This window comes from Coturnix japonica, chromosome 9 (assembly GCF_054131305.1).
Source record: "Coturnix japonica strain WE chromosome 9, WE-NBRP24, whole genome shotgun sequence".
In the NCBI taxonomy this organism is placed as follows: Eukaryota; Metazoa; Chordata; class Aves; order Galliformes; family Phasianidae; genus Coturnix; species Coturnix japonica.
This window is the reverse complement of record NC_140671.1, coordinates 9,454,720-9,467,065: the sequence shown is the minus strand read 5'-3', so window position 1 is coordinate 9,467,065 and position 12,346 is coordinate 9,454,720. Positions and strand designations below refer to the sequence as shown.

At 43.1% G+C, this 12,346-nt stretch overlaps 2 long non-coding RNA genes across 2 annotated transcripts; both read left to right on the top strand.

The window, feature by feature from the left end:
* Positions 1 to 241: 241 nt before the first annotated feature.
* On the top strand, positions 242 to 4,306 carry LOC107321521 (uncharacterized). The gene is made up of 4 exons (XR_001558586.3): positions 242 to 574; positions 909 to 1,028; positions 1,903 to 2,460; positions 4,061 to 4,306. It is a non-coding gene; the product is annotated as an uncharacterized LOC107321521 (long non-coding RNA).
* A 5,899-nt stretch (positions 4,307 to 10,205) lies between these two features.
* Positions 10,206 to 11,630, top strand: LOC146759680 (uncharacterized). Its single transcript, XR_014931967.1, has 2 exons — positions 10,206 to 10,332; positions 10,870 to 11,630. It is a non-coding gene; the product is annotated as an uncharacterized LOC146759680 (long non-coding RNA).
* Positions 11,631 to 12,346: the final 716 nt, after the last annotated feature.

Below are 12,346 nucleotides of genomic sequence, written 5' to 3'. Positions count from 1 at the left end.
GATGGATTCAAGACAGAAATAAGGTGCTATATGGGAACTGTAAGGGAGATCAGGTTTTGAAGTGAGAAGTAGTTTCTTGATTGCCTGAAGTCTTTGAAGAGTGTTATCATACCATGGGGTTAAATTACAGAACTGTGAGTGGATTTCATGACTGAGCTGAGCTCGCCCTCTTTGATCACCATGATCCCTTGGGGTTTATGCATCCAGGACATCTCCTGCTGGTACTTGTGGATTTCCCTGCAGATAGCCTGGGACTCCCTGGGCAGGGGGAATTCATCTCTGCTTTGAAACTCTACTGTGAGAAAGTCCTGTTTGTTCATCCCCTAAGTGTGTCCATCCAAGCCTATGAAGTGACTCATAAACAATTTTAACTTGAACATCCCTAGAGCAGTGCTTGGAAAGTCAATTCTACAGGTGGGATAGTCCAGATGTGTCTATACTGGACTGCTTTAATTTGTCACTAGGTAACAGCCCAGCCTGGATTAAATATGAATCACCCAGAGAGATCAGAGCAGACAAAACAAGTGGATCCTCCCCTGTGTGCTACCATGGGTTCTGCTGCATTGCAAAGCTGGTGAGTAGCATGATGATTTTGGATTTTCTTCCTCTGCTCTCCTGAAGTGAGGTCAGCAGTGCAGACAAAGTGGGGCCAGCTTGAAACAAATTTTCTGCCGCTGCTGCACAACTGAATTGAAATCTTCATTCCAGTCATCTTTATTTCTTCCCTGTGCTTTGAGATAGTTTAAAAGGTTCAGGTGAAGGCTGAGCCTGCAAGTTCTGGAAGGACGTGCTGCTATTACCCAGAAATAATACCTATCAGAACAGACCAAACAAATGTGACCCTCATTGTCGCCAGCCCTCAGTTAAGCTAGCTGGTCTGTCTCATCTTTGTGTTTTCTCCCTCTCAGCTAAATCATTTAACATCATGCAGAACTCATCCATCCCACTGCATCAATCCATTTTCTCTTGGCAAAGGTGAAATTGCAGATCTACCAGCCAGGGATGCCAATGTCTTGTGGGGTTCCCAGGTGAGTCCCCAAAGGTGGAGACAAGTTGGGGGGGAAATACATGCCAAAGACTACAACTGCTGCAATGGTTCACAAGTAGGTCAAAGCCATGAGTTTGAGCTTGGAGGGATCATCTACTTTCTCATGCTTGTTTTCTTTGGTAGGAGAAATAATCATTTGCAGCATAAGTTGAGAAGGGAGGAATGAGGAAAATACTCTGAACTTCCCACTGGTTCTGGGAATATTAATTCTGGGGTTGTGTCCCTGTACATGAGTTGAATGCAAGTTTGGGCTCAGATCTCAGTCTCAGAGAGTCTGAGAAATAAGGGGCACTTCAGGCTGAAAGAAGGAATGGAGATCTGCAGTCAGAAAGGTTCCCAGAGTAGAACAGAGCATTCAGGAGAGAGCTTCGCTTGAGATTATAAAGAAGTAGAAAGGGAGTTACCTCAGTGCAGGGATCACTCAAGCACAGAATACCTGGGAATGGTCCTATGACTAAACACTGGGTGGTAGACCAAGAAGACATGGTCACTTTGGGCAGCTTTATAATCCCTTCTGTCTTTTTCTCATGGAGTATACATCTTCCTCCATTGCACTTGGACACCTTGGACCTAAATTCCCTCTTTTCCTTCTGGTCTACCAGTGTCCAAATTTCTCCTCAGAGATTCATATGTGAGCTTTAAACTTTAAGCCAGTCCCTGCCTCTGTTCCACATGGCTTATTTTTCCAGCAGTATAATTCACAGTTTCAGACACACTTAGTACCAGCTGGGCAGTTCATCTTTTAGTAGGATTATATAATAGCACTAGAAACCATAGTTACAATAAATTGACTACCTAAATTAATAGCAGAAAATTAGCACATCATGAACCTGAGTTATTTATTTATTTTCCAGGTCCAGTTTCAGAACTGAGTGGTTCTGCCCTGCATTTTGCTATGAGATGGATTCATCTCAGAGATGGATGTGAAAAGTTGAGGTAGCCAGCTCATAGTGAAGGAGTCAAAGTCCAGCTCACCACAGTCCCATTGTGGTCAGCAGTAATGTGCACAGAGGAACCCCAGTTCCTCTTTTGAAGCACCCTTCCAGCTTCCAATAGAGTTAAGAAAAAGATCCCAGTAGCATTTCAGAGTGAAAGGGAGAAGCACCAGCCTCTGGGCATCAATTGGAAAAGAGTGAGGATGAAAGATGCATGACCCGGAGGAGAAGGATAAAATGTGTTCCTTTGGATACAAAATTGATTGAAAACCTACTGCTGTGAATAAAACAGAGCTGTTCTTCTCATATGACAGACAGCTCCTGTTGTTTGGAGCCTGAGCTTGTGTTTCGCTGCAGCAGATGTGGCTGGAAGCACCAGGATGGTACCAAACCTGGGACAGCTTGGCTCAGCAACCAGATGAGCTTTTGGAGATGTGCATGGCAGATCTCCCTTGGAGAGCACTCCTGGAGGTGAGGGTATGTATGCGTGGTCAGTGTGCCTGATTTGTACAAACCACTCTGGCTATACAAAACTTTGCCTCAGCTGGGTGTCAGCAAACCCTGTCCTGAGTGTCAGGCATTCATTGCAAATCCTCTAATGCCACCTTCACTTCCACACTGCCCTGATGCTTTCAGGACACAGATCACATGATTTAGTGGGCAATTATCAGCTGCATGTGTATGGGATCACATGCATGGCACTGAAACTACCATGTGACACATCCTGGGCTTGATTAGGAACAAATCAATATTCATTGGGCTAACTGGGTCGTTATTTTTCCACTGCTCACTAATATAACATCCAGACTGGGTTGTGCATCTCTCTTTCTGACTCAGGCAGAAATGGTCAGTTAAAATAAGCATGTTGGAGAAATATCCTTCACCTTGCATCTCACAAGAGCACCGAAATGCATTTAGCCAGAGTGCCCCCATCTGCACAATCCAGTCCATGCAGAGAGAGCTGGAGTTGGGGGTCTGCTGCTTTCAAGACACTCAAAATCCCTGTATCTCTGCAAGGACGGCGAGAATCGATCCAACTCTCCTAAATCCCATTTCTTATTTAATATTTGTTTAAGATAAGCAGAACTTAAAGAGAATGTAGAAATTGCTAACTCATACCCGGGAAAAACCATCTTAATTTAAGAGTGTGAAAGACCAGCTGAGAACTGCCATCCTATCTACATCTTTCTTTCCTTTCAGCCAAGCCCTATTCTTTTTATTTTATTATTTTTTTTTTTTTTGCTGGCATTAGTATTGATTTACATGAGCAGAGGGCAAATATGTTTTTTTCCTGCCCTTCAAAAAAGGGTTTGCTGCAGTGTAGGCAGGGAGCAAGGCCATCTCACGCTTTGCTTTGGAAGTTGCCCTGCGTGGCCCTGGATGATGATAAAAGATGGGGACCTTCTGCAGAACTGCTGATGCTCAGGTCCCAAAAACATATTAATTATAATTCTGGGTGGTAGGAAATTGTACGTGACACAAGTTCAGCCTGCACATAATTGCATCTGCCTGCATCTTGCACTCAGGAGAAAGGAATAAGCAGGCTGTTTCTGAGACTTTCAAAAATGAGCTGCCTGATACCCCTGGAAGCAGAATAAAGTTATGTCTTTTTTTTTCCATTGTTGGCATTATCATAAATAATGTTCTGAGCCTGAATCTATTACTGAGTTGGAGAGGGACTCGTAGACCTTCGAAGGCAATTAGGATCAGCTGCAAAGGACAATGTGTTCTTTTTTTAACACGTACCTGTACAGCATTGTTATGGTGCCTGGAGAGAGATTCTTGGGAGCTGCTCCTCTCCATGAAAACTTCTGATTAAAATAATAGGAGATTTCAGGTTTACCAAACACGTTATTTTTCCAGAGCCTTTATGTCTTTCTTCAAAAAAGTGAAATTCCTAAAACTGCCAAATTGAGCATCCTAGGATTTGAACAGAAATAACAAGAATATAAAGAGGTGGAAGGGGAGGAAGGGGGGGAGGACTCAGTTCAGAGAATTGGGTGGAAAGTGTTCTCTTTTTGTGAAAAGCATCTTTTAATAACCACCCTGAAGGAATTTTTCTGTCTGTTTTCTCCAGGACTGGGTGTGCAGGATCTCCCATCAGGCCAGAGGCCATAAAGATTTCCATTTGAGACGGCTCTCATGCTGATAGAATGGCCAACAACCCTCACCTCACGGTACCCCAATTTGCCATAGTCTTCTAACACTTTACCTCACTGCTTTTGTTCTGCTGCTGCCCCATATCCAAGACACGTCGCTGTTCCTATGTGCCAGCTGAAACAGCTCTTTGATGCTGATGTTTGGTTTGTTTAAGATGCTCCCAGCTGACCCTGCAAGCTGGACTGGGGGAGCTGCTGCCTACACCCTCTGTCTCTGCTGGGAAGGCCAAACGGGGAATTTTCTCATACCCTGATGAAATCTCATCTGCAACCCCCAGGCCAGAGCTAATTGTGTAAAAGAGAACAATATTTAGGACAGAGCTACAGCTAGTTTCTTAATCTCTCAGAGAAGGAGATTTGCCCAATTTGAGCTATTCTCTCCAACTACTACTTCTGCCCTGATTATAGAAATGGAGTGGGTGGTAAGACTCACCATCCACAGGCAGCAGAGTTCAGAAATCTGCAGAAAGATGGAAAAATAATAATCCAACAGACTAGACAAGCTCCAAACACAGCATTGCCTATCCTCCTGTATGCACACTGCCTGTGCAGGGCCAGAGCCAGACTTGCCCACACAGAGCAAGAGAGAGTCAGGGGAGAAATTACAGCCTCACTGGAGCAAAAAGGGACTTGTGTGTGAAATTCTGTGTGGTCAGGGTTTTATCAGGAGTCTAAAAGGAGTCTCAGCAGCAGAACTTGCAGTGCTGCTGAATTAACGTGTGGCATATTCACATGCATACACTGCTGAGGTCAGATCCCATCAGGAGGGATGTGGTAAAAATTGCTGACGGAGGTTTCTGAAGAGGGAGTGCCTGGTTTTACAGCTGGGAAAGAGGAGTGAGAAGAATTCAGGAACACTGGCTTGGGGAGATGATTTCTGGCCTTGATCACCCAATTTATTTTGTTTTATTTTGTTTATATTTTCTTTACGTTCGGTATCATTCCTCATGCTTTTGTTACAGTGCTCAAGAAGAGCTCCACTGAGGGGAAACTCCTGTGGACATCCACAGGTGGTTAATTTTGATTTGATAATACTTAATGTCTTTGTTTATGTCCTGAAAGAAAATACTGAATTGCTGTATGTGAAGCTTGCATAGGGCACAGAAGCTCCATAGAGTCATAACAGCAAGGAGGACGCAGAAATGATGCACATCCCAATGAATTGCCAGGTAGGCTACTCATAACTTAATAGCTTTGCAAATACTTGCATAGACCAAAGTTCACTTGAATGCTGTTAAAGGCAATGTGGGAGGAAAACCCACAACTTAATGTGAGTCTTTCATCATCCATATGGAGAGGTCAGAGGTTACAGTGAAATAAGGTATAGAAACAACATTGTAGACACACTGAATGAGAACTTCTTGAAGCAAATGCTCAGAGACCCCATCAGAAAAGAACAGATTCTTTACTTAATCCTCAGAATTGAAAAGATGTTGTTCCAGATGTTCGCTTACAGAAGAGTAACTCTGTAATGATGTTCATTATACACTTGTATTTGTGCAGCTTTGTGGAAGTGAGAAAGTCACAGGTGAGAAATCCCTTTAATAAAGACTCCCTTTAAGAGGGCACGAAGAGATGACAAAAATGAGAAATCTTGCTAAAAATAAAGGTAAAGGAGCAGCAGAAAGGGTGAGATATCTTTGGGTGCCATAAACCCATTTAGAGATACAGTATGAGAAGCATGTAGCAAGGGCATACCATCCACTGAAATAGACATAGCAGCCCTAAAATAGGGAATGCCAGCAGAACAACAGAGTAAAGGGATCTGTTTCAGTCAAACAGAAATTGTTTAAAAAGCATAAGTCATTTTTAAAAACAGGATGAACATGGGCAGTGTAGCTCTTTTAACTTAAATACGAAGCGATAAGTTTGCAAGTTGGATTATCTTCTAAGAAACTACATGCTGGAGAAATAAAGCTTGAAATACAATCTCTTTTTTTCCAATACATCAGAAGGAGGCCTGCTAGAAAACTGCGAGATGATGGAGGTTTAAAAGTACAGGATCTGAGAAGAGAGGAAAAATGATTTCTTTGCTTATTATTGAGAGCTCAGGGAAGTCTTCCTTTACAGAGGGTGTCTGACCAGCCATCAGAACTTAAGGAACAGGCTCTTAAAGAAATGGTACAACGAACAGTAGGAAATGAGCAGGAACAGATGGCGCTCACCCAAGAGGTTTAAAGGAATTCAATATGAAATTGCTGATCTACTTGTTGTGTTGTGCAAAGCATCACTTAAATCAATCCCAGTGTTACAGCAATGTAAGGCAACAAATGAGGAACAAGCTTTTAAAGGAAGCTCTGGAGCATCTGGAGGAATACAGATATGATCATGGACTGGAAAAACCAGTCAAAAAGAGAAGTGAAATAGATATGAAGTATAGTCTCTCTCTAAAAATATGAGAGTTCTTTGAAGGAGGTGATAGGTACGTAGTCAATAAACCCAACTGATGCATTTGTATTTCCAAAAAACTTTCAGTGAGGTCCCTCTAGTAACAACCCTTTAGGAAACAAAGCTGCCCTGAGGAAGTGGGAGGCATCTTCATAGTTAGTCAGTGGTTGAGACAGAGGTAAAAGTAAATGATCACAGAATCACAGAATTGTAGGGGTTGGAAGGGACCTCTAGAGATCATTGAGTCCAACCCCCCTGCCATGAGTTGGCATGATGAGTTCTTACAGTGAAGATAAAACACCAGTAGGATTTTGGGGCTTTGCTTCCTACACCTTTCTACTTTTTCAATTGAGAATCTTTTACTTTTTCATCAGCGCTGGTTGCCAAGCTCACAAAATTTGCTGAGGAGCAACAAGAACGAAGCCTTTACAACAGCCAAATCTGAATGTGCCCATGAAAGCTGAGGGAAGAGCTCAGAGTTCTGAATGATTCAGTGGTAAAATAGAAGAGGAGGTTCATGGTCAATAAACGCTGAGTTATAAACAGAGATGAAAACAGCCCTGACTATACACGCACAGTCACAGGGTGTGAATGAAATAGATCTCGTATTGTAGAAAGTACCATGGAAATGCCTGCTCATGCCCTCAGCATTTCCAAAGCCAGCATACAGGCAATTCCTGCCATAGACTCCTTGCTGGGAGCTGACTACAAGGGTGTGGATGTCACCCTATGTTCACAAATTCTCTAGACTGTGTTTTATTGAAAGCTGGAGGACGTACTGAGGGAAATGCTACCTTGAGCTTGCCTGGAGCAAAGCAGAGCAGTCAAGCATTACAGCTTCTCCTGGTCACCTCTCCACATACTTATGATGCTCTTGTGGTTGAAGTTGGTGTTATTTCTATGAAAGTTATTCTGCAAGGAAGTCGTTTTAGGGCACAGCAAGACGTGACAGAAGTCCTCCGAACACCGTTCTTTTTATGAAGGGAAATAACTAGGAGCTGGATAAACAATTCATATTGTTCCTCATTAGTTCACACTAATCAGTAGAGTGTCTCAAATAAGCATTTAATTAAGAATTAATGTGGCGGCTGTTATAAAATGAAATATTAATTGGAAAAGGAAAATTTCAGGTTTGTTTAGGTGAAAGAATTCTGCCCGCCGCACGCTTAACTTGATTACACAAGTGCTTTCCAATTCCTGAATTGTTTAATGTATACAAGTCATAAGGACCTGACATTTAACAAGGGAACACTGGCAAATTAATTCCATTCAGTGCTAAAAACGCATCTTGACATTTGGTGGTTGGTGTGTTAACCAGCGCTTCCTCATCAGAGTTGCATGTTTCGCTGTGTGCTAATTAACTGCCCTGTTATCCCATTTCAAAAGAATTAAGAAACAATTGGGATTTAATGTATTACTAATAAGTGGACTGATGTCAGCTGCAAGATGTGGGCTCGGTTCCAAGAAGAAGGCAGGGCTGTCTGTCCTCTTAGCCGTGCAGAGAGCTGCATGCAGGGTATCTCTGCTGCCAACAGGGCACCTCCATCCATCTTCTCCTAAGACCCAAAGACTCACAGCACGTCTGCATCAGGGCCAGAATGAGGTTAACCAACCAGTTGCAGACGTGGATGTTTCAATCAATGGGCATCTCTCTGCTGCTCCGGGCTCTTCCAGTTTCAGAGCTGCCCAAGCCGAGTCATGCTCTGTGATGAGTTCAGTTATCTATAAGCTGGATGTTTCAGGAACTGAAACTTTAATGCATCAGTGCTGACTGAGTGTGCCAAATGCTTTCAGCCAAGAAGGTAGTAAAAGAGAATTTTTTGAACATGTCAAAACACCTCATTTTCACGTTTTCTAGATGGAGTGTTTTGGTTTGGAAATGAGAAAATGCTTCAATTTGATATTCCCTATGTGACAGCGTTCAGACTTCTTTCTTTCCAAATGACAGGTTCTTTGTTGTTTAAAATTGACCAACATTTTCCCTGTTAGTCAAACCTTTTATTTTAAGGACTCTGGAAAAAAAATACAAAATAAAAGGCAAAAGATTCTCTTTTTGATGGAATGAAACTGTTTGGGTGAGCCCAAAACAACATCTCAGCATCTTTTTTTTTCCTTTGCAACCTCCTGTTTTGTTTGATTAGAAACTGTTTCCTTTCCCTGCCCTTCTTTCTAACAGCACTTGAGAAATGTCATCTCATTATCAGGAGGCAGATGGAAAAATACTCACGCCCTCAGGTCTTTGGGAAAAGTGGTTCTGTACGACCACTTATAGTAAGTTATTCTGGAGGAGATGGGCACCAAAGAAATCCAGCTCTCCAGTCCTTGAGCTGGTGTGCCAATGGCTTTGTACAAGGGTCAGACTGCAACACCTGCTATGTACTGTTACTAATCTGGGACAGAGGACCACCTGGCTCCAGGTAAGTAGTGCTTTGGGTAGTGTTGCGTGTGCCCCCAGAAACACTTTTTCTTCCTAGGCTATCCAGCAGATCTACAGAGCTGCGGCATCTTTCTAGACCAGACAAAGAGCCAAACACCTCAAGAAAAAGATGCAGAGATCAAAATGTTGTGGGCACAATGCAGCAAACTCAGAACAAGAAGCAGTGCATCATTACAGCGTCTTGCTGAACTCAAACTGAAGCATCCCACCCAACCAATTCAAACTTGCGTTGATATCTCAAAGTCCAGTTCAGTTACAAGCCTCTGCTCATTTGAAGCTGGCTTGAGCATCTCCATCTGACCAGGATTTAGGTGCTTATTTTCCCCACTGCCTGTGTTATTTGTGAACTTGTCATCACCAGATGCCACAAGCTGACATGTGAGTTCACAGCACATCAGCACCTACCAACTCTTCAGGCTGCATAGTGCAAGCCCAGGGCATGTTATGTGTCCAAAATTCAGTTATGTTGCCACCAAAAGTAGAAGAATGATAGGTGAGAGCTAAAAATGGTTGTTTATCACCCAAAAGGAAGAGCTGGCAGAAAGATGCAAACTACTGTATACTAATCATCTACACAAACACATTTATCTCACAGAGAATGTATTGCTTTCATTGAAAGAACATTGGAATCTCAGTGGGTTCTTGCAAAGCAGCTTTGCACGTTGGAGCTGAAACTGTGGAGCTATGAATGATTTTGGGGTTCATAACCTACCTCCCCTGGGCTAATTACTCCCCTGCACACATCTTCTCAGATTTACTGTGGTTTATCTTCTGTTTTCTGTATCCTTTCTAGTTCTTCTGCCCAATCCTTGCCTTTTCCTCAAAATTGGAGTGACATGCATGGCTGTCTCTGTGCTTACACATGAATCTAACTCAACTGTGAATGCCTTTTATGCTTTCATACAGTTTCAGTACCTGATCTCCCATTCTTCCTGATATACCATAGCTGTCCCCACTGTTCACTCCTTCTTGGCTACAACGTGGTTGAATGAAAGGGAAAAGTCTCTAATGTGCTTTCCAACTGATTGCTTTGAAGAGTTTAAAGTAGTGGAAGCTGGCTGTGAAGTTGTGAACTCAATGGTTACGTGCTGCACATCCTGGCTCACACATGCTCAGGGATCTACAGCATATTCCTTCTGGTTCATCAGAAAGCACAGGGAGGTGTGCAGGCCAAAGATTAAGTGAATTCCAGTGCTCAAGATTTGATTTCAGTGAAACAATATCTTGCTTCTCTTTGCACAGATGCCAACTGCAGTAAATGTGGCTTAGCTGACAGTGGAGGCTTTGTAGGACTGAGAACCCAGCAGCCATGTGACTTCTAGCCAGGGGCAACCTGGCTAGGTTGCACTGGCACATCCTCTGCCTGTAAGTCCCTGAGTTAAGTTTGGAGGTAGGATTCATCTACTGGCTTCCATTGGAGCTCAGCAGCCAGTTTCTCCAGACATTATGACATCTCATCAGAATGGTGCAGATGGGAGTAAAGCAGGTCTGCACACAGTTTGGCTCACACAGCCATGATGTTCAACAGGACACACTCTGCCTGTAGCCTTTCACTGGCCATGGCCCCCAAAGCAAGGGTCTGTCCTTCTGGCAGGGCTGGGAGGCCTCAGTCTGTCCCAGGGATGTTGTGTATGACATTACTGTGCCAAAAGATTATTCAAAAAGGTCCTTGTTGAATGATTCTTTGAAAGGACTGGAGATGGGGGAGATCATAGAATCATTAAGGTTGGAAAAGACCCCTAAGGTCATTTAGTCCTACTGTGGTGCTGTCCAACAAGAAATCACAGCACTGTACAGTATCTTGAGTTGGAAGGAACACACAGGAACCATATGAGACTACCTAAAATTTATACCATATGTCTGAGAGTTGAAATGCTTCAGATCTTGCTGTTTCCCATTTAGGAAGAAGCTCAAAACACAGGGGAGCTGCAGCATGTCCTCCACTTGTCCCCTGGCATGGCTATGACTATGGCAACCCAGCATGGCACAGGGATCAGCCTCCAAAAGATATCACAGGGATGCTCAGGTCCTGGAAAAGCCGTGTTTCCTAAAGAAGAAGAAGAGTTCCAAACAGGACCTCACCTACAGTGAGAGTTGATTTTGAAAGTGAAGCGTTCGCTCAAGCAACTGGCAAAAATCCCTATACTTATACCACAGCAAAAAAACCCCTCTCTTCTCTCTGTCACTTGCCTCTGCAATGCTGGTACTTTAGGAACAGTTTGCTCATCCTTTTTGCCTTAGCCTGCCAACAGCATGAGGAAAGTCAGACAACCACCTTGTCACCTCCCACGTAATTATCTTCTACACGAGAGAAGAGCCAATCGCTTGCTCCCATCTTCACCTTTGTGATGCTCCCTCTGAGCACAGAGCCTGGATTGATGGATTTTCATTTTATGTTCATGAAAACACCTTCTCCAGAGGAATGGCTGTACCCATAGGTAAAAACTCTTCGAGGGCAAAAGCTGTGCAAACAATCTCACTTGTAAAAGGAAGAAGCACACCAAAGATCAGCTACTGTCCCACATCTCAATGTGGGAAATGTCAGCATATTCAGCTGTGGTAAATATGCATGATAGCAGTAAAGAATGTGCAAGAAAATACTATTCCAAGCCAATAAAAAGATACGGAGGCTGCAATAAACTTCTAATTTTTGTAACTTTTAACATATCTGTACCAGTTGGCATCATGGTCATGCTGAAGTAAATCTTATGCAACACGGAGCATTGCTTACAAACACCATTAACAGTTCTCACCAAAAATCCTCACAAAACTTTGGCAGAAAGCATTAAGAAGCAGATTATGATTGCCCTCATCATCTCTTATTTCAGATAGGAAAGTGGCTACACTGAGTCTTAACAAGAAGTGTATTTGAACTCTGGTGCAACTAAGTATGCCACTTTCTCTGCAGCTTTTTCATAATCAGTAATTGGAGTGGGTCAAATTATTTGTGAAGAACAACGTGTTGGTTTATTTGTACCTGCCTCCCCGATACTGAATAACTCTTAAGGAGACAGCAAAGATGTCTGAAGGGTTTATAGCGATCTTCACCCACCTGAGAGAGCACGTCTGTGCTTGTCTAAAGATGGAACCAGAGGACATCGGAGGTGGCCCTGGAGATAAGGATACTGTAATAGCATGTTGTCTGTGCCATGCTTAGGTCCATGGGAACACAGGAAGAGAGGGCAGATGAAGGGCAGGAGAAAGCGCCATCCATCATCGTTTTTATTTTGCCTATTGTTATTTACCTTAGTACATAGTGGATTCCCATAGTTTCATTTCTGCTCTGCTTGCTTCTCACCCAGAACAATTTGCTGTTTGACATGACAGTCATCTAAGGAAATGGGTTTCCTTTTATTCACAGCCACAGATTTAAACAATT